General features: G+C 45.5%; 1 protein-coding gene across 1 annotated transcript in view; it reads right to left on the reverse strand.

The window, feature by feature from the left end:
* Nucleotides 1-23,653, reverse strand: part of csmd2 (CUB and Sushi multiple domains 2) — a 242,171-nt gene that overhangs the window by 186,866 nt on the left and 31,652 nt on the right.

The following is a 23,653-nucleotide window of genomic DNA, read 5'->3' on the forward strand; positions in this document are numbered from 1 at the left end:
GTTGAGGCAATAGGCGTGTGTGTGGGTTTGTGTGTGCTTGTGTGTGTGTATGTGTGCGGACGGCCATGTGTTGGTGTGTGTGTGTGTGTGTGCGTGTGTGTGTATATGTGCGGATGGCTGTGTGTTGGTACGTCTGTGTTCGTACACGGATGGCAGTGTGTGCGTGTGTGTGTGCGGACTGCAGTTTGTTGGTGTGTGTGTGCGGACTGCAGTTTGTTGGTGTGTGCGGACGGCAGTGTATTGGTGTGTGTGTTTGTGTGTGTGCGGACGGCAGTGTATTGGTGTGTGTGTGTGTGCGGATGGCAGTGTATTGGTGTGTGTGTGTGTGTGTGTGCGGACTGCAGCGTGTGTGTGGACTGCAGCGCGCGCGCGCGCGTGCGTGCGTGCGTGCGTGCGTGCGTGTGTGTGTGTGTGTGTGTAAACATCACATGAATGCAGATGAATATCCAAGTCTGCCTTGATGTGTGAAGTTAAGAGCAGACCTTAACAATGTGCTTCAAACACGAAGAAGAGCCGCTATTCAGACGTTTTGCTAATGGTTTCATCAGTATGATGAAACCGTTGTTTGTTTGTTTGAAACGTTCCTCATCACCACAAGCAGCCAGCGCCTGCTTAAGACTGATATTGTGCGTTTACGTGCCAGACAGCCAGAGTGATCTAAGCTGTAAAACATCGCCGGGATAAGTCGCTTGTAAAACCCAACCAATAAACAGAAAAATAACGCGCCAGAAACACCACCTAAATAATCCCGTCCATTTATTTCCCTTCCACTCCTCCCGATCCCCATCCTTCATAAATAACCATCTGTGTTCCGAGGACAAAACAAAGAGCGCTCGTGTGGGAGATGAAAGGGTGGGCCCTCGAGGGAGCACGGGGAGAGCGAGCGTGCACGTATGCTGGCGGGGTCACGGCGCCCCCTCGCTACGACCGTCACCGCCGTGCGCTCACACGCCACACCGGGGGCTGGCACGGCTGCATCGTGGACTTTGGATGGACCCCTCGCATCACCATGGGGGGGGGGGGGGGGGGGGGGGACCGGGCTGAACAACTCTGGAGGAAGAAGACTCATGCAGACACGCATACAAACACACACACGGAGTAGCTCCTAAAGACCTCATGTGGCACAGTTTGGCCACCACCCGCTCTCGATCTCTCCCTCTCCCTCCCTCTCTCTCTCTCTCTCTCCACTATTACCACCATCTCAGCCTTCCTCTTTACCCCTCTCTCTCTTTCTGTAAATCTCCCTCTATCTATTGATTTCACTCTCTCTCTCTCACTCATAAAGAAACCAGTAGAGGGTACATCTCCCACATGCGGCCATAATATTTGTGCAGGTTAATGTAGCCATGGCCTAACGATTAAAAAATAAACTGTTTACGTGTGGTACCATATCTAAAACTACACTTGGATAACTTCAATTTACAGCATTCCAACAGTTCCATAGCACTCCAGCTCGCAAACTTGGACCGGAGCCCAGAACTTGGGACTCGCAAATCTGACAGACCGAAATCTCGAGTAACTATTTAGACTTATAGACGACTTGGCCACACAGCACTGTTGCAACACTACGCTACAGACTTATCCAAAATAGACAATAAATCCCTTTTTCCTTTGTATAGCCGTACACCTGCTCCCACCACAGTCAGGCTTATCCAGGAGAAAATCCACTCCAACAGTGATTTCGGGAAAATGAGTCGGTGAACAAATTCGATGTAACACAATTTCCAAGCGCCCCGATGTAGATGTACACAACAAAGGCAGCCGTGACAAGCCCCCCGGTGTGTCCCGCCGGCTGATGGACTCTCTCTTTAGGCTCCACTGTGCAGCAGCCTCTATTTTGACCCACCGGAGGATCAACAAGCTCACTTCGCCCTACCTGGGCAGCCGCTGTTAGCATTAGCATAAACACAAGGGCATCCCATCTATTAGCATATTAGCTATTGCTACCACTGCTGCCGAGATGCAAGGAAGCCTCTGATGGTAAGACATGGCTATGCTATGCTAATGCGGGGGTCTAACTCTGGCATATGTTTGCAATGGATTACAGAGTAAAAGAAATGTGACATTGGATCGGCTAATTGGCGCTTGACAGAAGAGAATAATGAGGTCTTTGAGGATGGAGTGAACAAAGGGATGAGGTCGAGAAGAAAAAGGGTTTTTGGCGAGATTGAAAGACGTCGGGGATTCCGCTGGGATGAGAGAGAAAGCGTGAAAATGGAGATGTATGATTATAGACGGATAGATGTGAGAAGGACCATTTCAGGAATAGTAAGAGGGCAAGACAGTAATTTATTTATATATATATTCATATATATGAGAGAGCGAGAGAGAGCGAGAGAGAGAGAGAATGAGAGAGAGACGATTGGGATGACGGATTTCATTACATTAGTACTGATTGAGTGTAGAGCACTGTGTGTGTGTGTGTGTGTGCGTTTGTGCGCGTGTTTGTGCGTTTGTGCTTGCGTGTGTTTCCCTTCATATCATAAAAACGCGGCGGCATGCATGTGCAGGTTTATATGACACACACTCTCATCACATCCCCCATTTGTGGTTATTAGTTTGGGCTAGAGAATTCGGTCTAATAGCGCCATTAGCGGAGCCATGCTCCACGTGGGAGGCCAATGCCTTGGCACTCGAGCGCCAGCTAGCATGTAGCACTTCAACCGGAAGCGGCGAAACACTCGGGATTCTCTGCATTCGCTCATCAACAAATGATGCCACCCCTCCCCTGCCCCAATCCGTCACAGGCTGCAGAAGACACTTTGGGTAGTAATTGAAAATTATTCCAAATGATCTGCTGGTGTACGTGTCTGGAATTAAAAGGCGTTTTTTGTTTATGTTGTCGCCTATGTATAATGTTTATAAGAGAGAGCGAGGGAGTTGGAGAGGAAGAGCGAGAGAACCTTATCTATATCAAATAATTCAGGAAGCCTATGGCTTGTGTAGGAGGCATAACTATCGCTTTCTTTAGATTGCACTTATAAAGTCATATATATATATACTGTATATAAAGTAATTAACCTCAATCCACTCCATTTACCCCTGTGATTGAAATCTTAGAAAGAGGTATATATCCAAAGAGGAACAGAGAGCAAGACAGAGACGGAGATAAACAGAGAGAAAGAGAGTGCGAGGTAAGGAGAACAACCAGAACAAACAAACGTGAAGGCTTTGTCGCAGATTTAGAGCAATACAGAGAGAAACTGTTTTGTATGTTTGCGAGGTGCATTACTCCCCCTTACGTTCATCCCCATACCGCTTCTCATAAATCAACATTATCCTGCAAATGATTCCGCAATTTCGCCTACTTTAGAGCCATTAAAGCACAGCCTAGCTGGTGGGTAATGGCTTCCTGGAGATCCTCTTCCTCAACCAGGGGAAAAAATAGAGGGAGGAGAAAGAGGAGGAGGAGGAGGAGGAGGAAGAGGTGGAGGTGGAGGAGGGGGAGGAAGAGGTGGAGGAGGAGGAGGGGGAGGAAGAGGTGGAGGAGGAGGAGGAAGAGGAGGAGGAGGAAGAGGTGGAGGAGGAGGAGGGGGAGGAAGAGGTGGAGGAGGAGGAGGAAGAGGAGGAGGGAGCCTACGCAAGATGTTGAGGTACCACAATCACCTTGTTTCACAATAGCCTTGCTACCAACCCCACCTTCCCCCGACTCCACCCCCACTCCATGAGTCCCTGGGGGGGCTCTTGTGGTGGCAGGTCCATAAGTCATGGGGGCCCCCGGTTCATCTCAGGGGCCGGGGTGCTTAAAGCACTTCCAGTGCTGAAGCCGGCAAAGGGCTCCGCCTCGTACATCAACGGCACCACCCCCATCCCCCGGCACCACCCCTATCCCCCGCCCCCACCCTATCCCCCGCCCCCACCCTATCCCCCGCCCCCACCCTATCCCCCGCCCTCATCCCCCGCCCCCACCCTATCCCCCGCCCCCACCCCATCCCCCGCCCCCACCCCATCCCCCGCCCCCACCCTATCCCGCCTGCGCTGCTGCTGCCCAGAACATGCTAGCTGACTGCAGGGGCGGGGGCGAAACGGATAGACGCACACACGCACCCACACAGTCACACACACACATTGGGGATGCCAGAGGGAACTGAGGGGGTAGTTAATGCTAATCTATCTCCTGCCGTCTCCCTTCTATACATTTCTACAGGCCATACAGTCTCCCACTCTTTCTTTGGCTCTTTAGCTTCCTTAGAATCTCAATGTTTCAGGTGATCAATACAAGCAGAGTGCAAATGGAGACGGAGCCGGAACCCTTGACCTTGGTAAGACAGATGCTCTCTACTGGGTTATTTAAAGTCTGGGTACCCGATTCATCTGTTTTTTATTTCGTTGACAAATTGGAAAGGGTTATAGTCTGTGGGCGACCATAAAACCTATTTGTCAGGAAACGTCAGGGGAAATTAGTTATATTGTGAGACAGAGTTTCATGAATATCCCAGACAGGTCTTATGAGGGGAATCCTTAAAGGATCAATAAATGCAATATTATCTCCAAGTAGCAGAATAAAACTATTTATTTCAAATGTTACTGCTATTAACCAAATTTTCATAATAGAAATGGAAGGGCAAACGGTCAGCAAGCATGAGATGGATGAGAGAAAATGAGAGAAGGAAGGGTTTGGAAAGATAGAGGGAGGAGAGATGTTATTTATTCACTTTGCCGGTCTGCATCTTCATCGTACCTTACAACCCCCCAATTTACCAAAACAAATCCAAAGAGGACCCCTCACATGCCAGCAAGCTAGATTGCCTCGGAGGGGGGCAGAGAGAGTGTGAGAGGGGAAGACAACGGCCACGGAAGAGGAAAGAAAGCCACAGAAATACAGAGGGCAGAGATGTAGCTAGGCAAAAACTGATGTGTTCAAAGTGGGAAAATAGGCGTCGATGAGACACATGCAGTGACGTGCACGAGGAAGGCCTGTTTGACAGCAGTGGGAGTGGAGTGGAGAAGAGAGGAGATAGGCTGAAGACTAAGGCTGCTGCTGGGGATCTCGGTCTAACTTAAGAATAGAAGTGTGTTCTCAATCCAATAGCCAACAATCCATAATCTCTCTCTCTCTCTCTCTCTCTCTCTCTCTCTCTCTCTCTCTCTCTCTCTCTCTCTCTCTCTCTCTCTCTCTCTCTCTCTCTCTCTCTCTCTCTCTCTCTCTCTCTCTCTCTCTCTCTCTCTCTCTCTCTCTCTCTCTCTCTCTCTCTCTCTCTCTCTGTGGGGGGGGTGACATTGCCAGATCAATTGCGGCACCCTGGCACATTAGCTCAATAAGCAGTTTCTGCTTTGTCAAGCGCAATTGGATCAATACACGCCTGTCCCCCCCCCCCCCCCCCCCCTCGCCCCCAACACAGTGGTTGGCAGCCGCCCATCAACTCCGCTCACGGTATAAAAAGAATTGCGGGTGGAATGAACGCTGGGTTGGCGAGTTGACTCACTCTCGCCCCCTACAGGTGGAGGTGGGGTGCGACAGCAGAATGTGGGACGTCGTTCGAATGAGGGGGATGCATGGATACGGATGACATGGGACGAGACAGTTTAAAGTTGATGTTGTTTTTTCCGGCATTTGTGTTGTGTTGCGTCCGCTCGAGTCAATGCTGTCCTTGGGTTTTCACAATGCCGGACACGCATCACATCGACTATGGCAACCGGGCAATTATTTCATGAAAATGTCAGTGTGATATGATGACACACGAGAGAGAGAGAGAGAGACAGAGAGACAGAGAGACAGAGAGAGAGACAGAGAGACAGAGACAGAGAGAGAGAGAGTGAATGTAAGTATACTAAAGCCCCGGAATTTGAGGATTTATCTGATTACGTCGAAATGTCTACGTAAACTGTACGCATACATCAATCACATACCACATGTGAATTCTCCATCTCTGGTTCGAGTCACGGGTGTTTTGCATGCGTGTGTAAATTGACTCAACAGCTCGGTAATTGCCTCGAGATTTGCTGAATAACAATTCAGATAACAGCTCCTTTGATTCGCCATACTGGAAGCCGATGTTCTTAGATTTTCATTAGGATGAGTGCAGTTTAGCCAATTAGGAGGCCAGCTAGATAAAATATAGCGTGACGTGAGATGTCTGTGTGTGTGTGTGTGTTTTGTGTGTGAGTATGTACGTATGTGTATATGAGCGTGTGTGATGCAAACACATTTGCGAGTTATTTTGTGTCTGCGTGTGTGTATGTGTGTACGTGGGTTTGTGTGTGAGTGTGCGCGCGTGTTGGTGCGTGTGAGTGTGTGTGTGTGTGTGTGAATATGAATCTGTGTATGTTAGTTTGTATGTGTGTTTGTGTGCGTGTGCATGCACACCTTGACAGCTAAATCTATCCCTGTCGATTTGCGTCTGTTTCCTGCCTAGTTTCTGGCCCGGCGTGTGAAGCAAAAGTGGCGTCCAGCTTTATGTATACGTGCCAGCGGATTGGCGAGGGATCACAAATCCCTTGTCTATTTCCCAATCCTACCAGCCAGAAAGCCCTTTTAACTTGGAAACAAGTGCTAATAAGGGGGAAAATTGCCTTTTTTTTCCACACTTCGGCTTGCACACTCAAAAACCAGATCATGATGTTTGTATGCATGCACGGACACGTAAACACACACAAATAGACTTGTATGAATACTTGCATACCAGATAATGCCCACACACACACCTACACACACACACGCGTTGCCCAAAGGCACAAACACACACTAACCCTGACTGACTCACTCGCACATGCTGTAGACATACAGACTCACATCAACCTTCAAGGTAGTGGTCCAATGACAGCAGGTGAGGTTGCAGGGGCCACTTGTCATGTGAGACCCACTGAGGTGTGAAGAAAAGGCTTACAGCACCCATCCACCCACCCACACACACACACACACCCCCTCCCCTAAACACACACACACACACACACACACACACACACACACACACACACGCACACACCTCTATAACCGGTAACTTCAATATAGGGAGCTACCAGATGGGAGACTATCGTGGAAGATGTGTGGGATGAAGAAATATTTAGAGTGCAGGAGCATCCACATGGACAAGATGGCCTCCGATCTAAATCCCTCCGGCACCGCAGACAAATCTCCTGCCTGAAATTACTCTTTGCACAGTTAGCTTTGCCGCCATTCCTTTGTTCGACGATGTCTGTCAGGTGTGTTCACACAGTTTTTGTTGACAACGGAAGAAACTCAAAAACACATTATTGAACATCTTGTACTGGGCCTTACGCCACATGGAGGAGATTTTGGATAGAAAATGATTAACGCAATCAGGGAAAGTCGTTGAAATAATAACTGGGTTAACAGAAAAGGTGTACGAGTTGAACCTTGCAACTGATTTGGGTGTTCTCCCCCTTGGATTGCTCCCTCTCCCCTCGTTCACTCATTTCTAATCCCCTATCTGATCCTCCTCTCTTGGTTACCTTGGCAACAGTCAAGGTAAGACCCGAGGTATGTCTTCGTCTAGTGTCCACTTCATTATCACTGTTGCGCGTCTTTGTTGGTTTAATCTTCGCCAGGATTTATCCTGGCGAAGATCCTGGCGTCACCCTTGGAGTCTTTTGGAGAGGTTTGCTTTGTTGTCAAGGCAACTCTGTTCGAACCATCCCCACTTCCCTTGATGTCAAATCCACACAAACACACGATAGCAAAAGGAGGGGTCGGAATCGCAACTACATGTCAAATGAAGAGAGCAACATTTTAAGTAAAAATTGGGATTGGTACATATTTTTCAGAATTAATAATGAAATAATACATACAATTGCAGGAGAGAAAAAAGAACATGTAAAAGGCCATGGTGGAAACAATTTACACCATTAAGCCGTGTCTAAAACCATGACCTGAGTCACAGACCCCGCTATCCCATTTAAGCAAATCACACTACACTCAGCAGGACCGCACTAATTGGCTTTTTTCATCAATTACTGTATAGAGGTGACTGAGCTAATTGGGACAGGGAATTACCAAAATGTGCCCTTCAGCCAATTTCCTTCCTTGAAGAAATTATCCCATTGTTGGTATTATGGCAGAAGCTTCTCTGTGACTTTATACCTCAGCACTCTAGCTCCTCCAAATAGATTGCGACTGAAAACATAAGTTGCTATCTTTGTTGGTTGTTAAGAACGGAAACATTGACGGGTTAAAAAGGTTGTCAATGATTTCATAGCGAATCATTTAATAATTTATAAATATTGCTCCTACACACTACTAGTTTTATAAATATATATACTCAGTTGTAAAGGATTAAAGAGATTATGGCTCATAAGATTGTTCATAAAGTGTGAGTTTATGATTTTCTAACTATTTACAATGTGTGTCTGTGCTCATCTGAAGTAGGCAACATGTATATTATTAGGAATTGCTTGCTCATAAGCATTCATGTAGAAACAATGCATGCTGCACACATGTTGAACTCACTATTTACTTTGTTAATGCTTCAAAATTGCAGTCATTCTAAATTGCTATCACATAATATTTGCTCAACGCTAGTGTACCGCGTGTTTACAGAGATTATAGTAATCAACTTTCATGTACCTCCACGTTTTTTTAGACACATTCTTTTTTCAAGTCTCTTTCAATTTTACAACAGATGGACTTTGCGGAACACCTGCTTGAGAGAATCCTGTACAGAGATGACAAAGGATTGAATACCGCCGCTTTTAAGACAATAGACAGGTGACATGATGCATTCGATCAATGCACAAAGGAAGATGGCTGGTGGTTTGGCCTCTCTACAGCCCTATGGAGTTAACAGACCCAATTTATTTTGGTTCCCGATTATCTGCACTGTTTGTACAATATGACACACTAGGCTTGTCCTCTAACTCCACCTAACCTTGCCTTTTGTCATCCATTGTGCGCTTCCACCTGTAATAATGTGTGCCTTGTTTCCTAAGATAGCTTCTCACCAGGATCATCTGTATAAGTGTTACCTATGGGGGCCTCCACCTCGACTAATCTGCTGCATTGTGTCACATTGTAGACCTATACTTGCTTCTATGTGATGGAAAAACCTTCTAGATTACAAATGAAACAAAAAGTCAAATGCAACCTGGTGCAGGGACTCTCCAATCACACACATACACACACACATACGACAACTTATGACTCCAAGTGGCCATTTATTATGACCTCAATGAGGCGGCTCATATAGGTTGAAACGCAAGACGTAAATGCTTTGTACCGTCTCTCCGGCCCCCTGCACAGGTCTGACAACAGCCCCCCCCCCAAGGAGTAGTTTGGGATGGGTTGTCCCAGTCTCATAGTAGTCAGGACACAGAGTCCCGTTGACGTGTGTGAAGACAGCCACGCCGTCGCCTTCCCGTCCGCACACGCCGAGGTGAGAGGTGTTGAGTCCCGTTTCTCTGGGATGCTGACTCCATGCTCTGTGTGTGTGAATCCGTTCCACTAAATCAGAGTGGAGCAGCAACAAGGGGGGCTGGCCGGGCTCCGCTCTGCTCCACTCTCAGGGTCAAATCAGCCAAGACGCAGCCAGGTGAAACACCATTGATTCTCAATAAGTGGCAAAGTGGCAGTGGGGGGGCGTTGGGGGGGGGGGCGATAGGTACAGACACCCTTTGTGTTGGTGCAAAAGTCAGCTTGTGTGCCTGTGTCTCTTTCTCTCTCTCCATGTCAGACACAGAAACGCACACTCAGAAACGAACACACACACACACACACACACACACACACACACACACACACACACTAAACCCCCCCCCCACACACACGCACCCACACACACACAATAAAACATACACATAGACTCACACACACACACACAGGTCAAAGCCGCACCTCGCTACGCAAAGTTTTACCGCTTACATCAAATGACGATGATGACCAAATCCAGGAGAGACCGTCTCAACAGTCTCAACAGTCTCAACAAGACTCGTCAGTGAGTCAACGCATCATTAACATAGAAGCAACCCTTAATTACAGACACAGCACCTTCTTTTTTTAGAGGTGGACGGGATGGATGGCTTGCCAGCAAGCTTGACAGGACAGACACTAAAAGAAAAAGGGTTGAGAATAAGGAATCCACACTAAAGGTCCAATCTGACCTCTGAACTGTGGCTGACGTTGAAGTGCGTATCCGAACTGCCACCACCAGTCGATGAGAGGAAGACGGAGGGGGTAAAGAGGGGGTTGGGGGGGGTGGACGACAGGGGGTGCATGGTAGGGGGGGGGGAGTGGATGCTCACTAGCTGATCGATCGGTCCAAATTGATGAATGGCTGGGGCTTGGGAGTCACAGAGCAAACAGAAAAATGATTAAACCCAGCTGGGCCAGGCCGCCAGCCATGCGGTTTATAACAATTAAAAGGCGGCGGGATAGCTTGCCAAGAGGTCACTGTTCATGGGAGTCACAGGCAATTTCCCCCGCGAACGCTAAACACAGAGTGGCTATATTTAGTCATTATGCTAAACGCAAGTTTATTAAATTCTGACTAATTACAGCCAAGACGGGAATGAGAAATTAGGTTGGTTAAGATATTCCACAAAATAGGATGAATATCTTGTTCAATCGTATCCCTTTTTATAATGAATATTTATTCCTCCTCTATTTTGAATAAATCAAGGCTTGCATTTCAGTTATTTAGAAAGCTTGGAGAGACACCAAGGTAGTTAGAGAGTTAGAGTGCTTCCATCGACGGGAAGATGTGATCGACCCAACAGATCGAAATAGGGAGTCGGATGTTGGTCGGAAGGAGCATGAGAGGTTTGGATACTCACTTCCATCTCGTCCACATCCTGTCATGAATGCGCACATCAACAGCTTGTTTTTGCAGAGCTCTATCTAACTTACATCGGGTATACCACCCAAAAGCAGAACCTGAGATATGCTTTACAAGAGTTTGGTTAAAATGGAAATTGATTCATCGTACCTAAACAGTTATGAGGCAATTGTGCTAAATAGGCCTCTTTTGGACTAGTTCAGTGGATACGATGAATATATTTTCCATTCCGAGGGCAGTATACCTAAAAAAAATGCTAATAATCTAGATATGGCTTCACAAATCGTAATAGATTAATCCTAAACTAGCACAACCTGCAGCTACATAAGGTTAAACAGTATGGGTCGCAACATGATTTGCCGGTACATATTATTCTTTTGCAAGTGGATGGTTACAGCCTGCCAGGTCCACCGCTTATGAATGTCCATAGTAGCAATAAACCGGTGAAAGAAAGTATGTTAGCTTCGATGATCCATGTGTTTTAGTGTAATGCCGTGATCACGACTGGACGCCTGACCAACCCACCTAACGGCTACCAGCTTGTTCACTGGCCAGCACTTCATCACCGTGGACAATACACATTTTCTAACTTCTAACAATTTAATTTCACCCTAAAATGTTTGCTGGTGACACCATGCATGGTCAATTATGGCACCCATCATACTCCTAACCATCCCTGGAAGCTGGGATCCCTCACTCACTATTTTCCCAATGTGTCTTCCATGAAATTTAAGTAGGTTTGTTTGTACTTTTGGGGGGGGTAGGGGTTTAATACATCTGTAAGGGTAATGTACAGTCAGCGAGCCAGTGTTTATTGTGAAATAAACACAGACAAAAAGACTCCCTAAGGGCTTGAAGCTTTGCCTTGCATTATTTTACTTGTTGCACGGCTGCTGACTAAAGAAATCAATAATCAGACAAAATATAATAAACAAAAAGCGATTGTGTTGGTTTAGTATTGAAATGCTTCCGCAAAATAAATAATCGGTTACGGTTAGAATAGCGTCCATTGCAACAGCCAGTTATTCATAGAAGCGGTCTTATACAGAAATAACAGACCTGTAACTGTAATAATTAAATTGAATGAACTGATTGACCAACCCGAAACAAGTATTCAACAAAGGAAAAGCCCATTGGAACTGTGATTAAGGGCTATACAGAGTCGACTTCACTGGAAATGGCTTACATGTATCTGTAACTGTTTCTGTCTCCTTACACAATATCTGGCAAAGAAATTTCTTCCAGTTTTCCACTCACACACACTTTTAAGACACTTAAAAGTGTGTCTGAGTTGAAAACTGGAAGAAATATTTTAAGACATTAAAAGTGTGTGTGAGTAATTGTCTCATTAAAAAAAAAATGCTGACATCATCTCGGGATCATAAAGAGAAACTTCTAGATGCAAACTTCTGTACAAGCACACAGACTCAAGAATTCAACACACACTATACACTCCCACCTCATCCAGGGCCTTGAAACAATGACATCTAAATCCGACGACAATACGGCACTAATCTGCACAAAGAAAAGAGAGCAGCGGAAAAAAACGAGGGATTTGGAGAGCAGAAGAGCTAGCACGGTAACAAGCAAAGGGGCTAATCCTGATGAAAGATAGAAACAGCCGAGAGACAATGAGAAAGAAAAAATGCTGTTGGAGAGAGCGATAGACAGAGAGATGTTGGAAACAATAGAGATGATGAAACCAAACAAGTTTAAAGTAATTTTGTATGACATTAACGGGATCAAGCGGGGGTTGGCAGCGAGCCAATGAGTTGAGGCCTAAAATAGTAGAAATGCAAATAAGGGTCAGAGTTCATTAACAGAGAGATGACAAAAACTCTTCCACTGGAATAAAAATAGAAAAAATACAGAGGTTAAAGACATCGGTTGGAAGCTATTGGTTTTGTGTGAGAGATACAGAGAATAATTGTTTTGGGGAAGGAGAGAAGAGATATGGATGAGTAATGGAATACAGTTGACATTGTGCATATTTCTACACCTCCGGGACTTCTACAGGGGAATTGTAATCGGGGGGGAAAGGGAGACACAAATATGAATGTATGTTTGGTATTGGGGAATGCAGATTAATTTATACATTAATGCAAACCATGTGGGCTTTGGGATGGTTATCCCCCAATAGATGTTGCTATATTTTCATTCCATCAAAAAAGAAAATCAAAGAAAAAATAAATATACATGCATATAAACAGACCTTACCAAGGTTTTTCAGCTTCAAAATGTCATTGGGCTGTACGGTATGGACTAAAATCTATATCACGGTATGATTTGAGGCAAAGACGGTAACGGTATTATATCACGGTATGTTAATTTTATCTTCTAATTTCTATGTTACTTCCATCTCTGAAAAACCCTAATGTTTAATAGTATGGATTTCTTTCTCCAATTGCTTGCGGACCTTGCTGTATAGCTTTGGGATCTCAATTTGGCTGAAGTGTGTGCAGGTAACGCGTACCTGGGATTGAGTGTTTTGACCATCTCTTTAAAGCCCTTTCTATCGACATTTTGAAAGGGAACCATGTCCTTACACAGGTAAACAGTGACGGCGTTTGTCACCGCTGGCTTTTTGGTCGGATGTCTGTTGAAGAGATGCAGAGACAGCTTCACGCTACCAGGGTCTGCCTAGAATGTTGTGGAATGATAGCTTGTGAAGGGACTATTGTGCAAGCACGCAGGCGCGCTTGCTGCACACCTGCATTCTATTGGATACTCACGCAGTATGCAATAGCATACTGCCTGAGAAGGCAGTATCGCTGTAAAATCTGTCCCTTGTTAAAGTAAGGTTGTGCCGAATTGAAAAAGGAACTACGTTTCGTTACCATATTTTCAGTAGTTGCGCGCAACTTTACTTTTTACATGGAAAAGTAGGTACGCTACTGTATCAACACATTCTACCGGTCGCACGGTAACGTCAAAATCCATACCGTAGCGCAAATGTACACCGGTGTACTTTCTATTCCGTTTAGACCGTACACCCCTTGTCATTGGTTATTAGTGATTGTTGCATCGGCAACAACTATAATGAATATAATGTTACGATCCACTTTGCAATGATAAACATGCTATCTTATGCTATAGAGTTGAGGCTGTTATGCTATGCAGTGGGTTATGTGATGTTGTGTTCTGCTATGCAGTATTATGCTTTGCAGCAACTATGCTAAACAAAGTAACCTTCCACAGATACAGATGCCCGTATAGATCCCAGAGTTTTTTTTTTCTTTTTCTGCTCAAGCCAGAAACATAAGTAAATTGAAAAAGGCAAAACAGCAACATAAAACGTCAATACAGCATAAATAGAAATATTGTAATTACTAAAAACATATACAAAATATACATCTGACCAACAGCAGAATGTAACACAATGCTTGTATATAAAATAAAGCTAAGAGACGCAGGTTAAGTGAGGTTAAGGTGTCTCAGGTATATTGCAGACACATTGCAGAGGGCATCTGATAAATACTCAAATGGCCCGGTTCAAAGTGACTGAGTGATATTGACAATGCAGGGACACAACAATCTGTTGAAGTTACTTTCAACAGGTTACTTGTTAGCAAACCAAAGAGATCCTTGTAATCAAACAACATATCAAAACACCAGATGTTCATGAACATCCTGGTCTGCCATGATTAATCAAGATCAAAGATGCACACGTACCAATGATGTCATCCAAGGCATACAATAAAGCCAGACTGATTAGCTGCAACAGATACGTCTGACACTGAACCAGACGGCTGCTGCCATGCTTACTTACGTCCACACCAGAAGCGAATTGAGCGACCAAATCGCCGGAAGTCATTCACTTTCTATGGGCAAGAGCGACCAAAGCGACCAAAGCTACCAGCGGCCAAAGTTGAGCGACCAGAGCGTCAAAAAAAAGTTGAAAACGTTTTAACTTTATGCAAATGACTATGACGCGCTTCAGCGGCCAAACAATGACAGCCAATCGGAATGTAGACGCTCTTCACTTGCGTGCATCCCAGGGAACACCGGCAGGCACTTTGGTTCCTACCTACCTTTATTCACTCACTGAACAAAATTTCGGCTGAAGTATTAATCGCGGCTGTAACTGGGCACCCGGTGTTGTACGACCCAACCCTTTTTCAGTTCAGAGATCGAAACGCCATAGTGGTTTGGATACCAAGTGATGATAAGCGGGAGTATTTATACATCTAGAACGTTCGTATTTAAGCGGGAATCATTTTCATTTGCTTTCCATGCCACCAATCTAACCAACCAATCGCGTGTAGCATGCTTTAAACAAAACCAAAAAAGTTTTTGAAATCGTCACATACACAAACTAATCGACAAGACGAGGGATAAATGACAATATATCTCTTGGCTTTTATCCCTCTATTCCCCACTATTCACGGAGCCTGAGGTGAATAATTCTTAATTAAATAGTCTAGATAGATAGATAGCCTAGTCAAGTCTTTATTAATACCAAACGACACAAATCGTCGGGAATCCATTTAGGTGGTTCGGCCCACACAGGACAGTAGCCTACCACAGAACAAGTCTGACTGGACATACACACAATACATCACATTAAAAATAGACACGCGTTGATAGATAGATATGTTCCATTATTTGCTTTGCGGAGCCAACCAGTCCTGTGCACGTATGCAAATTAGCCATGTGCGCCAATGTCTATTTGTTTTGAGTGCGACGAATGAGTGCAGATGGAGATCAGTGAAACATATTTTAACTAGCCTACTACAGCATGCAGGGTTTTTTGTTCTCGGTTGTAATTAGCCTACATTTTAGGATTTTTTTTTATATTGGGGGGAATCACTGTTGTCGAAGCACTTTATCCAACAAGCAAAACCGTCTCGGCAATATGGCCAAAGTGTATGGGAGTTAACTCTTTGATATGGCTGTCTGTACTAAAAGCAGATGGCTCCTTTAAATGCGTCTGCATAATTGAATTGTACGTCATGAGCGACCAAAGCGAACAGAAATATTCGCAGCGAAACTTTGTGAGCGACCAAAGCGTCTTTGACGCTTTGGTCGCTCCTGGTGTGGACGTACGGTAGAATCTTTGCAATCCCTCAAGTTTATATTGTCAAGTCAAAGGTCATCTCATAAAGTCAGAAACACATAGAAATTAAACGTATGATTTGATACTATAACACCGCACTGTACTAGATCCGGAAACAGAGGACTATCTCCAGAAGGAGAACCTATTTACAGCCACTCATGCATGGGTGGAAGAGTGAATGGGAAACGGGAGGAGAGGGAAGGGAGAAAAGGGGTTATCTGACTGTAGCTGGAATTAATTACGCCCAAGCCTATGATCTGACAGGCTGGGCAGATGACATTTACAACCAACCAATCCAGGCGTTTAATTACACACTTTCATCAAGGAGCAGAATTAGCGTACCAAGAGGTCAGGAACACACACACACACACACACACACACACACACACACACACACACACACACACACACACACACACACACACACACAGATAGACAGCACAGTGATAAAACCACCCAAGTCCTCTTGGACAAGTTCAGCACAGTGTGAGTTGGGTAGGAATGCCGGGACTACATTTTGAGGCTGCAAAGTATAGGCTGTGTTTTATGTCGCAGGATGGAGACTAGAGAGTAGGTCTGGTTACGGTTTTGTTGAACAAGTTGGTTTTTTGGGGCTATTTTTGATCTCCCTCGAGCAATAATTCACATTTGCGGTTACAGCATGGACGTGGGTTGTATGAGCTCCAGTGGGAGACAGGATTTGTGCCGCGTTACCATTCTATTTTGACCTGGTTTTACTGGCCAATCACAGCACAGAGACCGATATGTGCATTATATCAGAACACGGCGCAAGGTCCATCCTTAGTGGTATGTTTTTGAAGGTGATGGTTTTCTTTCAGTTTTTCTCTTGTCTTCCTCTTTTCTAATATCTCAACATTCCCTTTTTCACCCTCTTCTCTGGTCTTTGTTGTGTTAACATCTCTATTCCAACCCGTTCCTCATGTGACGCGCTCTCTCTCTCTCTTGTAATGCAGAGAGTGTACGCTCTGTCAGGGTGTAGTCTGAAACTAGACAACAGGGATCCCAAAGCGCCTTTAGATGATCCAATAGCACATGCTGCATGCAAGCCAACACACCAGCACTGGCATGTCTATACCACCACACACACACACACACACACGTACATGTCCAAGACACAGACACTGATGCAGCCTCAGACATGTAAAGCCCCCACAAACACACATACGTGCGCATAACCCGAAGACAACAACAAGCATGTGTCCCCCATCTCCCTACCGTTCCCCCCCCCCCGCCCCCCTTGTCTGTCACTTTGATTCAATGTCACACAGAACTGCGCCAACCAACCGACCAACAAACAGCTGCCCCCCAGGCCCCAGGCATGTGTTTAACTTGTCATGATGCCGCACGCGTCTCACACCGGGTTACAGGCACCCCCAGGACCCTTCTCGAACCTCAGGGACATCTCAGGAGCCAGGGGCAGACGGCGACAGACCACACTGACACCGAGCCCGGGAGGAAGCAGACAGCAGTGACCTGCAGCTCCGAGTGCAACCGGCTGCCCCCGACCTGTCTGTGTGTGTGTGTGTGTCTGTGTGTGTGTCTGTGTGTGTGTGAGTGTGTGTTGGCTGTCAACTATGTTGCTGTGTCTAAGATCCCCCATGAATGTTTAAGAGTGTGTGTGTGTGTGTGCGTTTGTGTGCAAGCTGTCCCATATGTTGCTGCTTTTAAGAGGCCCCCACCATGAATGTTTAAGGGAGTGTGTGTGTGTGTGTGTGTGTGTGTGTGTGTGTGTGTGTGTGTGTGTGTGTGTGTGTGTGTGTGTGTGTGTGTGTGTCGTACGTGTGTTAGCTGTTATGTATGTTGACGTGTGTGGGTGCATGGGTGTGAGCCATTACATGTGTTGACGTGTATCAGAGGCTCCCCATGAATGCTTTGCACATGTGTGTGTGTGTGTGTGTGTGTGTGTGTGTGTGTCGGTGTGTTGGTGTGCATATGTTCATGGCAGTACATTTCCCCCTTTCATGTCACCCACTCACCCAGAAAGCAAACAGAGGGCACAGAAATGGAGGTGTTAGAGGAGAGAGATGTTAAAAAAAGTTGTATTCTAAGGGTCAGAGGGGCCTGGAGATGACTCAAAGAGGCCAATAATGTCTGTCAAGAAAGCTTTTAGCTTGTGTCAGTTCTCAAAGTGGAAGAAAATCTAAATGGACTCTGACATAGGTTTTTGGGATTTTAGGTTTCAGGCTCTGAAATATTTACATAAAGTGAAGCCAGTTGTTTCTAGAAACATGCCGGTGACTTGGTAATCTGCGTTTAACCCACTAGCCCCATTCTGTGATGGAAAGGTCAAGTCTGGTCTAGACAAGCTGAGGAATCTGTTGACTGTTTAGCCTTTTCCTCGCACAACGCTCTATAAATAACTTGGGTAGTCTTACTCAAAGGCTTTGAATCAAAGCAAAAGATTATATAAGACATAACCATTCCAGATAAGTGCCTCATTCACTTGATTATCTTAAATTATTACAATTATAATTCAGTGCAGTAGCGGCAGACATCAAGCGTCTAAAGGTTCAGATAATTATACAAATTATAATTCAACATTTTATTTATTAAGATATTGAAGTGGAGGTTGAAGAATTCTTTAGGGTCTCACGTTGGGAGTGAGCATACATGTGTATGTTGGCATGAGTGGGTAAGCAAAGTATGTAAGTTGTATGCAAATGTTTATTGTGTGTGTGTGTGTGCTTGCATGCCTGCTTGCCTGCGTGCGCATGTGTGTGTATGTATATGTGTATATATACGAGTGTGTGTGTGGGCTATTGTGCGTGCATGTGTATGTGTGGGTCGGTACTATCTGTTAGTGTGTGTATGTCCTACTCTGTGTGTGCCCCGTTATTCTCTGTAAGTGTGTGTTTGTGTAAAGCTTAACAAACAGTGGATCCATGTGCGTGTGTGCGCGTGCTGAGTTTGTATGAAACTCATCACAAAGAGGATCAGTGTGTGTGCGTGTGCGTGCGTGCTTTCATGCGTGCATGCGTGCGTGCTTGTGCGAGCCGTCGCAGCCTTCATTAGGCGGAGAGAGAAGTGACGCACAACAATCAGCTCTTAATGAAGTGTCAGAACTGTTTAATGGTCAAAGAAAAACGCCCGCAGTCCGTTCCCACGCCAGCCACTAATAACAGCTCCAATCTGCCCGAGAGGAACCCGCTCCGCCTCCTCCACCCACACCACCACCACCACCACCACCACCCTCCACCCTCCACCCCTCCACGATGAGATTGCAAACATCAGACAGGGTTTCTTCGGAAAAATAAATGAGCAAATGTGTTCGTGGAAACACAGTTGCTACCATAATCGTCAATTTGGCTCCTTTTAAAAGCAGAGCATGACAGGTGTTGATGGGGTCATTGCGTTCATTCATAACAAACTATGGTAAACAATTATGTCTGTAGCGCCCATCATTTGGAATCACACCCTGACACCACTAACAACGTCTGCGTGTTCCCTTCTCCATACATGGGAAGCAACTCGAAACGTGGAGAAAATAAGTTTTCACAATAACGTCAATTAAAAACAACATCAGGAGACTAACTACTAGCTTGTGTTTGCCACGCCAATATATACTGCGCCCAGAAATGCAGAACATAAACCCAGTATATAGAAGTCAGGCATATGGGTATTTAGCAGTTGTTGTATACCTGCCAGGTGAACCCTTGCTACAGCACCGCACACACTGCGCCGGCAGGAAGCCGCGTAACTGGGTTGTTACAAACTTGCACTCGAGTGTGTGTGCACTTGAACACACACACACTTATGCACATCCGAACACGCACGCACACACACACACACACACACACACACACACACACACACACACACACAAAGACACGCGGGTGGTTGTTAGTATAGGGAACAACAGAGGATTCTTTCCATATATATAGCTTCAAATATACCCAGTGGTGAGTCACCACTGGTGGGAGAGGGAAGAGCTGCGGTAAACAAGTGAATCTTAACGTGGCTGCAGAGAGACACACACACTTGACTGCAGCCATGAACACAGGCGACGTCCCGCGCGACGTCTGGCGTAACGTACACCCGATCCAGGCCCCGTCAAAACCTCCCAGCTATCGACTACGAGTGGGTACAAAACCGTCACACATCTTTACTGATCAGGGGCAGCTGCCACGGGTGCCTAAGGTGCCACGGGATCGGTGTGCATCTCTGAGAGGGGGTTGATTACGCAGAACAGCGTCAAAAGCGTTAACGGCGGATTACTCGGTGTGAACCAATCCGTGTGAATCGGGGCTGTGAGCGCACTTAACTGGGAAAAAATAAAAAGGGAGGCAGCCGTTCTATCGTTTCTGGAGAGGCCATTATCGCTGCACCGCTCAAATCTGCTTCTCCGTCGTCGTCGATGGATATTGTGTGGCATCCTATCTTCTTCTTTTTTTCGCGGTCTGGTTGTCATGACAACGACAGCGTTATCTCCGCCAGATCCTCTGACCTCCGAGGCTCCGGGAACCCACTGTGGCCAACAGTGGGACATGGCGCTCGCTCGCCGGGTTTGAGCGTGGGCCTCCCTGGGAGGTCTTGTCAGAATGCAGAAAGGACAGATGGTACTACCTGGGTTTCTTTTCCCCCACACGTATTTAACGAGTAAAAAAAATCATACGAACAGAAATCATACGATTTCTACAATGTCTCAAACAGATTTTTTTCTGTGTTATTGTACATGTTGAGATATGTTCCGCCATATATACGTTGATGGCAACCATACAAATAATTCCACATAGTGGTGGAGCAACATAAAACTGGAATATTAGAGCAAGTATGTGTATAATACAATAAATACTGTATGCTGAAAAAAGAAATCACATGAAATGGAGCGGGACACGCCTCATAAGAATGTCGGTAGACTTGGGGATGTAAATGTAAGCCAGCCTGGTGGGAATTGTAGAGCTAGTAAAGGACCTAGGAAGAAGAGAGTGGACCTGGCATTGAGTCATTGAGTTGAAATGTTGCGAAACATCTTTATTCAGTCAGTACGATTTCCATTCTAAATTTAAAACCCTCTCGAGGTAGAGGATAATGTACAGAGCCTTGTTTTCTGGTGATTTGGTCTTTCATTGCGTTGTATTTACCCTGGGGAGGCAGGCGAAGAACATGAGAAAGGGAAAATAATGTTTATGATGGAAATGCTTAATGTTGCTGTAAGATGGACCAGGATTCAAATAGAGAGAGAGAGCATTTTTACATGCAGCCATGGTAGCACAGTTGTTTACACACACACACACACACCACACACACACACACACACACACACCACACACACACACACACACACACACACACACACACACACACACACACACACACACTATATGAAATAACTTTCATATTAGAGGCCAAACAAATGGTGTGATCAACATATTAGCCTATCACGTGTGTGCACAGTAGGGTTATGTATGACACAAATTAAACTCATTAGTAGAGGATGTGGAAGGAGGTGTCACAATGCAATCCTCATGCAAACAAATCACCAGGGATTTGCTGTGAAGAAGCGGCGTAAAAATACATTGGCTTTTAAAACGTTGCGAATAGGCTTTGCACACCAAGCAAAGAACAAAGAACATGGCGCTGTTGAGCATCTGCAACATTCATGACACAAACAAACCCTTTGTCCGTTGTCAAGCATTTCATTTGAGTCCACTAGAACAGGGAAGAGAGATGAGGAGAGTGCCTGAGAGTGAGAGGGGCAGAGATATGGGGGGAGAGGAGCAAGAGAGAGATAGAGCGAGAGAGACGGCAAGAATGACGGAGAGAGAGAGAGATGGGAGTTAAAAAATCTAATGTTGAATTATAAACTAAATCAAAATAATGATAGTTAACACAAACTTCTACCCGGCAGAACTATACTGCTTCCGTTCCATCTTATTTTTTTAATAAAAGGACTTCTATCAGCGCAACACAGGCCACAACAAAATGTAAGGAGAAAAAAAAGAAAAGGACAATCTCTCAAAATTTTTCAGCAGGTGTGAAATAAATCCCACAACCTGCCTCTTTAAATCAGCAGGTGTCAACAAACAGGGCAATAACACACCCTTGGGCAAAGCCATACGAGTCCCAGTGGGCTGAAAATGGAACATTAGGTCAGTAGGATTAGTTGCAGGTCCATCTTCCTCCCTCCCTCTATCCCCCAATCACTCCATTTTTCTCTCCCTTCGTCATACCGCCTCAGTTGGACTTACCTGCTGCTGGAGAACCACTTGATGTTTTCATACATAATTCTTTAAACCTATGGTCAATATGTCTTTCAATTAAACACAGGATTAACTCATTGTCTTTTGTGAGAGAGTGAGAGAGTGAGAGAGAGTGATGTTGCAGATCTGGCCAGACGCAGCTGATGTATAGCTGGACTGATTCCAGCACACCTCTGGCTACCTTTCTTTCTCCTCCTCCGTACGTGATCGTAATATCCATCCGTCTATCATTCATCTGTCCAAACATCCATCCGACCGTCCATCCATCTATCTTTTGTACGCATGTGTTCTCAGCTACCATCCATCCCATTAAGCAGACCAAACAAAATATTGTTTATAAGAAGATTATGCTTTGTATTAATCCCCTTTGGGGAAATTAATACCCTGCATTCAACTCACCCCGACCTGCCGGCGGTCGTGGTGGCGACCCCCGGTGTGGCCCCCGGGAACCAACTCTAGTAATGCTTTAATGCCTCGTGTTGTGGGCAGGACAGGGGCGTTCCCGATGCATGGCATGCTTTGTGCTGGGGGGGGGGGGGACACCGAAGGACCGGGGGGACGGAGCCCCCACAATAACCCAGGGAGGATGGACATCCAAAGGCCTTAAAATCCGAGATCATCTGGCTCCGAAGCAGCCATTGTAACCCATCTCCACCGTGTCAAATGTCCTCACATTACACCGGCTTTCTCTGTTTGTGAAATATTTTATTTTTAACCCCCCCCCTCAACTGCTATGATGGGAAGCGTGGCTGCTAAATTGCGCATGAGCATTCATTATTCACCTTGTGATTTACTCCCCATCCAACGTCAATTATTTGAATGTTGTGAAGGAAAGTGTCACTTGCAACCCTTCAGACGCCACATTGCGTATTCACTTTGACAAAGTTTAGCAAACAACATGTCTTGGTGGCTATAAAAACACTCCTCTGGGCGTGTGTACTTGTGTGTGTGTCTGTGTTTGTGTGTATGGGCGTGTGTGGGTGTGTGTTTTGTGTGGGCTAGCCAGCCTCTTTGTGGGTGTCTGCTGCCTGTACTGTTTCTGGGTATATGAGGCCTGTTTTACGCTGTTTTATTTATGTGGTTATGGTTTTGTTTTTCGCGGCTCCCCCTCCCGGCTGACCCAGTTGGGAGGGACTCTGACTCTGCAGAGATGAGAGGAAACGGACGAGGGAGGCACTTGGTTTATCATCACCAGAACTTCAATGTGTGCCTCTGAGCGAGAGACAAAAGACAAAGTTCTAGACCCAGAAAACAGAGACAGAGAGAGAGGTTTTCTATTTTATTATTATTTATTTGCGTAACAGCTATCGTGTTACAGAATAAAATATACATAGACATCACAGGGAATAACCTTTGAAAAATTATGATGAACAGGGAAAAGTTAAATCCAAATAAATTAAAGAAAATAACAAAAACATGAGAGAGGCACATTTTGAGAGCCTCTTGAAAAAGGAATTGAGGGAGAGAGCGAGAGGGAGCAAGAAAGCGAGAGAGAGAGAGAGAGAGAGAGAGAGAGAGAGAGAGACGAAATTCGCTAGGGAAAAAGAAAAGATGGATAGACCAAAGAATGAAAGAAAAAGACACTACATTATGGAGAGGGGATGGCGGGTAGCAAGACATGAATAGATAAGAGGCTATCTCTCTCTCTC

The sequence above is a fragment of the Gadus macrocephalus genome, chromosome 22 (genome assembly GCF_031168955.1).
Source record: "Gadus macrocephalus chromosome 22, ASM3116895v1".
Taxonomy (NCBI): domain Eukaryota; kingdom Metazoa; phylum Chordata; class Actinopteri; order Gadiformes; family Gadidae; genus Gadus; species Gadus macrocephalus.